Genomic DNA, 12754 nt, shown 5'->3' with positions numbered 1-12754 from the left:
CGTAATTACCTCGGTCTTTCCATGACTTTGCCTTATTACTTTGTTCATAGCTTGCCCTGACCGCGAAGTATACCGCCGAGCCAAAGAGCTGATTGGCTGGCCGCATTAACTCGGGCACTAGCGAACGATGAAGACGAAAAAGGAGGAGCGCACCAGCCGAGCAGCGCGCTAGAATGTACAGGCTGAGCATGATGAGTAACAGGTGGCCTCAGGTTTCGCTGCAGTCACCATGTTGTGAGGTGCTCGGTAAGAACTAAACTCGGAGGCCACCATGGTGGTTATTCTAAAGCAGACTTAGTGCAGCCATTTAAAGCTTCAAAATGAATTTAACCAGCTCGTGCTTTCCAAAATTGTCATCAGAAAAATCTTCTGACACTTTTACTTCATGGCTGCGGCTCTGCACTAAGTGACTCAAGAAACAAATGAAATGAGACGGATCTGTTTTGAAAACACCGCCAAACTTCGTCGACCATACTTGACGAGATGCTGGTTTCATTGTAACCAATGAAATCAAGCGCGCCGAGAAGTTTATTGACTTTTTCGCACCGTTGACTCATTCAAAAGGGGGTCTTGATAGAGCTCGGAAAGATCCCGAGTTTCGCCAAGCTTGGGCGATCCTGCATAGTCCCCTCTATTTCTATTGGCAAACTGTAGTCCGAGAATCGTAACGCAATATTTTTGATCATAGTCACTTCATTATTAGAGGAAAAGGACCAAGGGAGATGTCTGGTTAATAAAGTTCTCAACGATTTCTTCGTGCGTAATGTGAAAAACTTTCACATCATTTCTCTTATCTTTGCGCTATTGGTAGGATAACATTTTCTGGTCTATTACACCCACAGATGACATTGTACTTCTTTTTTATCGACTAGAATTTGCGTACGACCCCGGAGGCTGCTTCACAATATATGGCGTCATGGTGTTAAAATTCATGGTGTCATGGTGTAGAGTGAGGGAATCGCAACGTGGCGCCTGCACCCACATTTTATTTGCGCGTGTTTTCTCCCTTGTCTAGCGTCACATCATGGTAAGGGTGGTGTTTTCGGGATTTTAAAATTGCAGTTTACCATTAAGCGAAACGTCGCTTTGCGATTCAGCGTTCTTTAACTGGAAGTTCACTAAACTGAACTTTCACTAGAACATAGAACTGCATTGAACACAGCGGATATCAATTTAAAAGTATTAAATACAATTTGTTTTGAAAACAATTCTCTAAGTTTCATTTGAACTGGCGCCCATAAAGCGCTAGAGAAGACAAAGTTGTCCAGATAGTCTGGATTTCAATGCACTCCCTCTGGCAAAGCTCATTGCCGTATCACGAAATATCAGAGCTTTCTACTATAGTTTAGCCTCGGCTGTAGATGTAGGATTTTAACATGCCTCAGCCAGTACATCTTGTTCGTCACCCTCTGCTTATTTACGTTCAGGACAAACACCGAAAAAAATTCTATATCTCATAGTTCCACACATGCGATTGAAGCACGCGTGCCTAGTTTTCACCATGGCCAGCCTAGACTACACCTGCGCACGCTTCTTTATTTATGGCCTTCTCACCCGTCGCGAAAGAAATGGCCAAGTTTCTGAGTCTGTTTCACCAGCCGTCGGCGGTATAAGCGCTGCGTCCATGATTGATTGATTTGTGGGGTTTAACGTTCCAAAACCAACATATGATTATGAGAGACGTCGTAGTGGAGGGCTCCGGAAATTGTGACCACCTGGGGTTCTTTAACGTGCACCCAAATCTGAGCAAATGGGCCTACGACATTTCCACCTCCATCGGAAATGCAGCTGCCTCTGCCGGGGTTTGAACCCGCGCGCTGCGACCATGACGTTGCATCTCCTGGCCAGAGCACACGGCAGAAACCTTTTTCCTGACTCCACGCGCACTATTTTTGAGGACTATCTTTCCTTGTTTTCACTTGTTTTTTTAACCCAAGAAAAGTGAAGAAGCGTGCCACTAGTCATGTGCAGGCGTTGCGCGCGCTGCACGGAGTGACGGAGGAGGATCAGGGTAGCAGCACCCCACTCAAAGCAGCGGTAAGAGGCATGTACTACGCCCGTTGTGAAAACCGTAAGAAGTATATTCACTCTATGGTAAGAAGCGAGCGCGCAGGTGCAGTCTAGCGTGGCTGTGCTTTCACCAGCCACACGGCAGCTTTGCCGCGGCGGCACGGTATGCACGAGCGATGTAGAAGCGCCGCCGACGGATGGGTGCTTGGGGGGCGCCGTTGATCGGCTGCGCTACAACTGAAGAACGCAAAATTTCAGTGAATTCATCTCAAAAATAGGCCCAGGTCTGCAGATAATTGCATTCAACTGAAATATTTGCTCTTCAGAAAGTTCTTTTACTGAAACATTTTGCGGGTAATGCATGGGAAAACCACTGGGGTTTTTAAAAAGTTCGTTGGTATGAAATGTTCGTAAATGAATATTCATTCAATGGAGAGCTCATTGTAATGCAAACGCGTATAAATATTCTACGAGCGGTCACAAACTCATAAAATAAATAGGAGACAAAGAGAGTCATGTATGGGCCGCGGGCCGCATGCGGCTCCCCTGTCAGTTTGAACGGGCATTGAGCCACCCTACATGCTCGGCGAAAGAACGAATTCAGCGCAAAGCAGACGCTCTTGTGAACAACACGCCCAAACGTTGCAGTAGTGTGCAGCGAAAAGAGATGGGAGGGCTCGCGTGACGTTGCCACTTGCTTTCTCTTCATACAGAGGTCCATCCTCAATATCATAGGAGCTTACTGCGGCTGCTGCATGGTATGTTGCTGTTGGCCGATAGCTCCTGTAAACCAACGGCGGCGTTCGTATGAGGCACCACCAGCCGCAGGACGCATTAACATATGGGCACTAACATACGGGCACTATATTGTGCCTAAATTATACAGCAGTTGCACTATATACCGCACACCGAAAAAAAGCAGAGGGGGGGGGGTTGCTCAGTGTTTAGTGGATTGTGCTCAATGTCATGATGATCAGAGGAGAACCATGTCTAATTAAAAGCGGCTTCAACCTGCGACTTACTTCTATTTATGAGTGGATATGTTTACCTCTCCATATGACGCTAAATCTTTTGCACGCTCCTAATGGCTCACGATTCGTAATGTGTTTTATGTAATGCAAAGTGCATATCCTAGTCAAATATAAGTTCGTTGTGCAGAAGTTGCGACCTAAGTGGTGAAATACCTTAATAAGATACTAGTAACATATACGTAATTGTAACACACTTTTTTTTCGCTTTTTTGAAGAAGACGTGCTCAGGAAAAGACCAAACCACCTCCTCAAGTACCTTCGAAACTTTGGCGAGGGTTGGGGCTTCCTTCAGGGTGGAGACGCTCTCAATTTCGTGGATAAGTATGATAACCAGCGGGGTCACGGAGCTGGCGGCATAGATATATTGACGTTCTTTGAACCCCGACCGCACAAGATGGCCATTGCTTTCATGCTAGCGTGGCCGTACGGACTGTCTCGCGTTATGAGCAGCTACCACTGGCCCCGCGACTTCCGCCGTGGTGTTGATCAGAATGCCTAGTTTGGACCGCCGTCCGATGCTGCATGGAATATACGACACGTAGCTCGACACAGTGACAACACCTGTGGAGGTGGATGGATATGTGAGCACAGGTAATGCTCGTATTGCCGCGAGTTTCGACCTACAAAGACTGTTAGCCATGCTAGGTCCAGAGCAGGGTGTACTGTTTGAAGGCCAACAACGGCGATTTTTCAACCATGTCAGGGTTAAGGTGTTTCTTTGTTCCTGAGGCACTTTTGTCATGAGCCCGATAGCCGAAGTGCTCAGCAAACTCGAAAATAATTTTAAAAAGCTAAAATGCGCAATACCAAAATCGAAACGTCACCAAGTGAATTGCTACGTATGGCGTACTATTTGGTAAGAACCGGTGGTCGTATATTTGTCCCGACGGCGCGGAATATGAAGATAGTGAAACCGGGAAGAGCAGTTAGTGATTCAAAAGCGAGCGTGACGAGCCGAGCGGGCAAACACCACAGAGGAAGAAAGGAAGCTCTTCCGTGCCAAACGCCGCCACCGTCATTTTGTAAACACACAGTGAATGTACAGTAAACGCTGTAGCGGCCAAAGTTAGCGATGCTATCGACTGGGTCTCTTCCGTTGACCCAGTCGCAATGCCAAACATGACGTCACACAGACAGTGTTGCCAATATTTTTGGCAAGACAGGTGAGTGTTTCGAGGCTATCTTGAAAATTAATTTGCGAACAATCAGCGCATATCTCAAGCATGTAATTTGACTGAAATGACGAAAATGTGGAAAGTAACGTACCCAGATAATTTCATTTAGATCCACTAATATAAAAAATTGCTGAAGTTGGCCTTCAAATAGATTCGCGATTGGAGCTGTGGGCGTAGCGAAGGGGCAGCGCCCAAACTCGTGCCCCACCCGACCCACCCTGCGAAATATTTTTTACCGTGGCATAGAGAGCGAAAAAAGACCCTTTCAAGGGGGTGCCCCTGCCAAAAGCTAAAAGGTGCCCCCACCCACCCTCTTCCTAATTTTTTTTCACTACGCACCTGATTGTTACAAGTCCGCACAGAATGCAAGCTTATTCGAGCCTGTGCGACCACCAGAGATAAGGTTGGAAAGCTCGGAGCGTGATGTATCAAAGACGGCGCGTCCCAGTGATGATCATATTGTCGACATCCAACGCTTTGTTCACCGCTAACAGTCTGCAACACGTATTGCCTGCAGAGTCACTTTATGTTTTCAGGGCACAGGTTAAATTAAATCAAAACTCGTCTTGAAAACACCGACTGCCGCGTTCGTTAAGTGTCACGAGCCCGTGACCGTATATACCTGTGATAAAGCACGGCCTACACCAAAGCGGAAGTGCGAGTTCCTTTGCCTTTTGACATACCAGTAGAAAGGACAATTTCAGTTTACATGCTGTCCATATTATGTCTGTTCAATATTGTCTAAACGATGACGAGCGACGGTATCATCGTTGGGGGTTGAGATCAGAACAAGAGGTTGACGATGGGCTTCACCATGGGGTTGGGGGCTCGTCATTTCTTCAACATTTTGGTGCCGTGAGGCCCGGAAGGAATGGCCGTTGGATGTGAGACAGAATGAACTTCCCATACTTTGGCTGCGTCCGTAGCCTAGTGTACATTTGTGAAACCACCGTGAGTAAAGCTGATGTGTGAGGCCTAGTCGTACCAGCGACCCAGATGGTGAGGCATGAAAACTTGACGATGCCCGTGTCCTTGTTGAGCAGATCTCCGTTGCCGTTGTGTGCGTTGACTCCGACTTCGCCTCGTGACGTGGCAAGCCAGTGATTTCTCACGTTTCCACCAATATGTGAGTTGTGGAATATCAGCCGAATTTTGTCCGGACAGCACGAGCTTCGCAGAGGAATTGTTAAGACAATTGAAAACATGGTGTACATCGATCATTTAGAAGCAGAGATAAAGCAAGCTGAGGTTTATGAGCATAAGACCATTCTAGCAAGGGTGAGAGTAGAATATAAGATCGAAGATGCATTGAAAGCTTCTCAAGCTCACGTGCAAACAAAGTTTGCAGATCCCACGTGCAGTGCGAATCGACGATATGCGAAGAACGAATAGAAAGATTGTTATGTCACTTCAAAATCAGCACAACATTACAAGGCGGATGTAAATTATGCCGTGCATTATTTTCACGTTGCGGTTATCATGTTTGGACGTGCCATTTACTTTTGTCATCTATTCACGTCACCTGATAGCAAATTCGGTATATGTTGAGCTAGTGAAACGGCCGCGAGCGTGCTATGAGCGTAGCATGTAGTCAAGATTTGCATGACACGCATGTTATGATGACCATCTTTGGAAACGCCACTTACCTTCGTCGTCTATTTACGTCACGTAATACGAACTTTTATATATGCTGAGCTCGCGAAACGACCGCGACCGCCCTATTAGCGTAGCATGTAGTTATGTTTTACATGACCCGCATATCTTGATTATCATGTTTGGACCTGTCCTACCCTTTCGTCATCAATTGACGTAACGGAACACGAAATTTGGTATACGTTAAGCTAGTGAAATGACCGCCAGCGCATCATGAAGGGCCCAATATACTCAGACGTAACGTTGACGCGAGCCCACGGGCGCAGTGACGCTAAGCTAGCAAAACGCGAACACTACGTAGTCTGAAGCCAGGCGTGACCAGCGTCCGTCGGCGCGGAACGACGTCAACTGGCGCCAAATGCGACATGCTGCGTTTCTCGCCTATGACGTTACCCAGACAGCACTGCGTCGGCCTCTCTTCCTGACAGAGAGACACCGGGCGCTTAAACGTGCATGCGCCAAAGCAACGCAGCGCGGCGCACACGGCGCCTGGCGTGGCATTGCCGGCCTGACGTCCCGAAACGAACACGCGCCGGATCACATCGAAGTGTATTGGCACCTTGAGTATGGTAAGTAGTCATGTTCCTACATGACACGCATCTCATGATTATCATGTCTGTACCAGTCGCATACCTTTGTCATTCATTCACGTGGCGTAATACCAAATTTGGTATATGTGAAGCAAGCGAAACGACCGTGAGTACACCATGAGCGTATGGCGTAGTCATGATTAACATAGTATTGCATGACAGGCATGCCATGATTTTCACGTTAGGGCCTGCCACTTGTTCGCCATGCAGTGATGCCATACCATACCAGTTTTGCAACATGTCATGTGAACGAAACAAGCGCAAAAGCAGCAAGACATTCAAATGAAAATCATGACATTCACAATATTTATGTCATGATTTTCATGTTATGACTAGTTACTTATGCACGTTATACATTCATTTTATTCCATACCAAGTTTGGTATCGATACAATCATTGAAACGGCCAAGAGAGCAGAAAGTCGTAGGAGGCTAGAAAGATAGATAGATAGATAGATAGATAGATAGATAGATAGATACACAGACAGACAGACAGACAGACAGACAGGTTGATAGATAGATAATTATATAAATAGATAGATAAATAGACAGATACATAGATAGATAGATACGCCGCCAAAATTAACCAAGAAATGCTTCGCATTTATTGAAACAACACTTGAGAACAGAAGCACAAAAATGTACTCTCTACGTCGTTGTCACCGCCATCCAGCTATTACGCACCGAATAGCGATATTATCGCCCACGCGCTAGATGAGTCCACCTCAGGAGAAATAGGGCGACAATCCGGAAGCAGAGAGACTGAATTCCTTATCGAAGATCAACACCGAATAGCAACCTCGAAGTCCAAAGACACTTTCCACGACTTCAAAATTCTCGTCAACATGCAGTACTCTTAAAGCTTATGACAAGACATCTGCAACAACGCCGGTGCTCACCGGTGTAAGAATTCTCTGACCGAAAACGAGAAGGCTTTGTGAGTCCAGAAGGCCATTCATGAGGTAATGAGGATGTGTACAAGACGACATTGTCAAACTCAGTTGTTATACCGTCCACACTGCCGTGCGTGGAAGTGCCCGACGAAAAAATAATTGAGGCCACTTCATAGAGCGAAAAGAAACAGGAGGAACACTATGAAGACACAGAAGGAAGCACCTTGAACAGCTGCAGCCAAGTCTGTGTAGAGCACGCAAGGAGCCGGTTTTTGCTCTGCAGTGTGAAACCTGGAGGCAGTTTCGGGCTCTAAAGTGCTGTATCAGAAGCATGGGCTGCGTAGTTGTTAGACTGACTACGTCGGGGCCCGCTACTGCCTCAAGGTTCGGCCCCGTAGAGCAAATAGCGGCTTCTCGCGTGTTCTACGCAGACATGGCCGTGGCTGTACTTCTCGAAGTTATCTTCTAGAAAACTGCAGACGTGAAGGTTGAGGGCAATGCGGATGACATATTATTTAGGCGAGGTATGCCCAACCACAGCCGCAAATCAAAGACCAGACGAAGACAGATAGAAGAGGCTGGTGCTTTGAGGCAAACAAAACCAAGAAAAAGAAGTTAAGACAACTGTTAAACGGAGGCTACAGTACGGGATTGTGGAATAGTCAACATCATCGTTGTTCATGCGAACAGAAACTGTTTATGTAGATCACAAATTTATTATAGGTAGTGCGTTCAAAGGCACAAATGCGGAACAAGCGTCGTAAACATCGCTGGACGGCCAGGCACAAGAATAAACCCAGATAACTCAACAAGGATTGAGAAGGAACTTTTAATCATAAACAAAGAGTGTGTGCTTAGAACTCTTGTGTATTAGTTGTCTCCATCGTCAGTTGTCACTGTTCGTGCGCGGAGGTCGTTGAACATAGTGTAAACGACGAAGAGCAAGCTATCATATTCGGGGCTTGGGATCAGAGAGTTCTAATGAGGAAGAGGTCGACGGTGGGCTTTACTAGGGTGGCGATGACTCGTGTCTTTCTTAACAGCTCTGTATCCATTTTTATCAACGCTGCATTCACGTAATGTCTTCATGCCAATGCTGCCGAAGGGCGAGCTCAAAGCAAACTCGCCTGCTCAAGAAGCTTGGCCCATCCTGCATAGCTCCCCAGCTCCACACTTATCCCAAGATTTGTACTACTGGTGCGAAGTTTCCTTAACTTTGCCTTTCTTCTCTGCCATTCTTTGCGGCCAGTGTGCATTGCCGTATAAATCTCTGCCATTTCAATTTTTGCTGAATGTACGACATGCACTCATACGCTGACGCAACGTTTGTCAGTTGAGGTGTAAGGTTTTGTGGGTAAGGGGCAACTTCTATCCACTCCGTTTAGCCTTCAACTTGTTTGTCTTCACCGCTTGTGTTACATTTTATTTTGGTTATTTCTTTACTTCTCTTTTCAAAAGGTAAGAGGACACACTCGTCTGGATAACAAGCTTCCTCTAAACACTGTCTGCGCGGAAGTACTTTCATTTGTATACAAAAAGACTTTCCTTTCCTATTCCTGTGTAGATGCCAATCTATAATGCTAATTTATAAGATACACTCTCTCCTCCTTTTTTCCCTCTGTTTTATGTCATAACTCACCCAAAGTTCCCTTTTTGCACCTATTGCTAAAAAATACATGACTATGCAACGCCTTACCACCTCCTTTCCTCCTCCTCCTCACTCTCAGTCTAACGATGACACCTTTGCACACGTCATCGGTTGGAATCGGGTTCATAGAATCCCGGTACGTATATCGGCCCAGTGAAACTTGTGCCTTTATGTTGTGCACGCATTCTTCTCGTTAGTAGTACTTACCAAATCGATGTTTTGAGTGACGTTGGGACAAATGGTGCTCTCTTCAATTTCAGCTGCAGCCAAGAAAACAATAGAATTGTTTAATATCTAGGCTGCATGCATTTATTGAAGATTGATTGTCACTCGGAGCCAATGTTAAATATACAGGACTGGTACCCAATTTCTCCATGCTGGGATATTTATTTCAGTGCACTCTGTGCGTCAAAATGCTACGTTGTTGAACTTTTCTTCAATAACGCACTAAAATCTTGTGCAAGCTATGCAGATAGACACGACGTAGTAGAAAAGGTTGCCAACAAAACAGTTATCAAGATCCTAAGTCATCTTTCTTTTACTTGATGCATATGATGCGGATTGGAGGTAGGTTGCCTTCTTGAGGACTGTGTAAAGTATTATGCACTTGTAATTATGCCGGCACAAAGATTTTGCACCAGCATGGAAAACGGAGAGCTTCATGAACGTTATCTGCTTGCGTTCACGCTACCAAGTTGATCTATGCGCTAGCGCCAGTAGAATTGTTCTGTACTAATTAACGCATGCAAAACGCAATGCAGTTCCTACAAATGATTATACAACATGCTGGGAGTTCACGAAGCGTGGAAGGCAAAATGAGGGAAAGCGATGCGCATTCTACATTTGGTGATTCCATCTAATAGGCCAAATTTTGAGGCATTGTGAATGCAACCCAGTGCCTGTCATCGCTCAAATGTTAAGAATGCAGGAAACAAGAACGTTTTTTGTCAACGAACTACTGAAAAAAATAACAAGTGAGAGAATTGAATGTTAGTGGAGTAGATGAGCTGGTGAATAAAGCGGTGCTCCCAGAAACAACTGTTATGCTCCTAACGTAGTGTATAGCGGCCGCGAAAGCAACATCAAAACTGGAAAGGTGCTACACATACAGTTGGCTGCTACTGTGTCCTCTCTTACAAATTCGTTCACCGTTAACCTACAAACTTCTCCGGGAAAGTGACGTGATAAAGTATTCCTGTGTAAGAACTGCAAGGAATTACATTGGGACTGCAAAGATTAAAGTCAGTCTCGATTCGGAATTCGCTGTAGCACGGAAATAGAAGAAATTACTTTTGAACTTTTAGTTCTAAAGGCATTGCATGCTTTTCACCGACGAGGTACAGGGGAGGGAAAGGAAATGTGCTGAGTCGGGAAAGCTTACACCGGCCTTGTTTACTGCGATGAACGTGGTGGCGCGACATCCAGATTGCCCCCCCCCCCGTGCTCCGCCGTGGTGGTCTAGTGGCTAAGGTACTCGGCTGCTGACCCGCAGGTCGCGGGTTCGAATCCTGGCTGAAGCAGCTGCATTTCCGATGGAGGCTGAAATGTTGTAGGCCCGTGTGCTGAGATTTGGGTGCATGTCAGAGAACCCCAGGTGGTCGAAATTTCCGGAGCCCTCCACAACGGCGTCTCTCATAATCATATGGTGGGTTTGGGACGTTGAACCCCACATATCAATCAATCAATCCAGATCGCCCATCCATAGACTTGTGTTTATGTTTTGTCTTGTCGGAGAAAATAATGTACAACCTATCAGGGTGTTCACCTGAAGAGAAGCGACAATAGAAACTATAGTGGGTCATATACTGCAAGCGATATTGCTGATACTGGAAAAGGCCGGCACAATTGTCGATGGCAACGTATGCGATGACGCCAGCACAAACAGAAAAATGGGGACTAAGCTTGGCCATATCTAACACGGAGATGGCCATATCTAACACGGAAACATCCTCGGCTGCCATCTGATGAAATAAATTTTTGCCATCACTATATGAAATGCGTAGTGCTTATATGTTGTGTACTTATTTGCGATTCTATTATAATCCAGGTGGAGACAGATCTACAACCTCGTCGAGCTGCACAACGTGGCAGGCTTCTCGTCTGCCACTAACTGGTGGGACAACGGCTATCATGCAATCGCGTTCGGTCACGGAAATGCTACTTTCGTCGCCATAAACAACGAGGACTTCCGCTTAGATGCAGTTCTTCAAACTTCTTTGTTCCCGGGAAGATACTGCGACGTCATATCTGGTATTATGACCTCATCGGGCACCACAGGAAGGTCATTTGTTGTGGGACCTGACTGCAAGCTCAACATTACCGTGGACCATTCTTGGGAAGATCCTGTGATTGCGTTGCACGTTCAAGTAAGCATGCATGTATCCAAGCTAGAAAACTATTGTCCATTTTGTTTCGCTAATAAACCATAAATTGCATCTGCATAGTCAGAGATGGGGGAGGTATACAATGTGATACGTTAAAAATAGTGAAATCTTAGATGAAATATTGCGAAGTACACTGAGTGCAGAATACAAAGTTCAAAAAAGAAGAAAACTTTTGAGTGCAGAAACGAAATCAATGCTGAAATGTACTCCTACACATGCGAAAGTAAAAGTAACTAGTTCAATATAACTTAATTACACCTATACAGTTTCACGCTGCATCTACCAATGAAGAAGCAAGAATTGGACGCAACAAAAAGCGATACCACAGGATATACAAAGCTGTTAATCCAGATAGTAGGAGATTCACAAACATTGCGCAGAAGAATAATAGCTTTTACTGCTGCGCCCACCATGCAAACTTTAGTAACATCTGGAAAATCACGGAAGTCATTAGTTCAGTGATATATATGCATAGAGCGACGTACATGCGGACAACATCGCTCCATACGGATGTGTTGACATCAATAATAATTGACGAAATATTATCGCTTCTTGGCACCGAGGCTGTAGTTACCCATAGTAGTATTGTTTAGTGCAATGCAAAACGGCACTACAAGACAGAATACACGGCGAAGTGCTCTGTACTCTCTTCTGACTTTTGGTGTAGTTATGCAATAAATATCATTGTAAGTTCAGACCAACTATGCTGCCAAAGTATATATAAGGCTGAAGTAACTCGTATACGACCGTTCGTATTGTGTGGAATTTCAGTGCTTGGTTGATTGTGCATGAACTGAAATGATGTGGCATCACGAATACTTTAACCTGTCAATGGCCCCATTTTAATATTTCTTTCAGATCATGAGTGATAAAATATATCGATGTTGTATTGTAGCGTTCGCTTCAGTTGTTCTTCCTTTACGGTGGAGAAGAATTTATGTAGATATGTGGGGTTTAATATCCCACACCTACCGCATGATAATGAGAGACGCTGTAGTGGAGGGCTCCGGGAATTCGACCACCTGGAGTTCTTTAACGACCACCCAAATGTGCGCATACGAGCCTACAGCATTTTTGCCTCCATCGAAAATGCAGCCGCCACCACCAGGATTCTATCCCGCAACCTGAGGGTCAGTAACCGATTGCCTTAGCCACTAGACCACCGCAGCTGGGCTGGAGAAAAATTTGAAGAAAACAGAGATCGTAGAGTAAATTGAGCAACGTGTTCAGAAGAACCCTACAGGCACTTCGTGTGCGCTGGTAGTGTGGCAATGATCGTATTTTAAATTACTATCTTCATGCGCCAAGCTTGAAGTTGCACACCAAGTTCACTGCAGCGACACCCACGGAACGTGTTCGTAAACTTGTAAA

General features: G+C 45.4%; 1 pseudogene; it reads left to right on the top strand.

Moving 5' to 3' along the window:
• Nucleotides 1–12511, top strand: part of LOC142803106 (alpha-amylase-like) — a 54557-nt pseudogene extending 42046 nt beyond the window's left edge.
• Nucleotides 12512–12754: the final 243 nt, after the last annotated feature.

Source organism: Rhipicephalus microplus, chromosome 3 (assembly GCF_043290135.1).
Source record: "Rhipicephalus microplus isolate Deutch F79 chromosome 3, USDA_Rmic, whole genome shotgun sequence".
Lineage (NCBI taxonomy): Eukaryota > Metazoa > Arthropoda > Arachnida > Ixodida > Ixodidae > Rhipicephalus > Rhipicephalus microplus.
The sequence above is the reverse complement of the archived record's forward strand: the minus strand, read 5'-3'. Positions and strand labels throughout refer to the sequence as shown.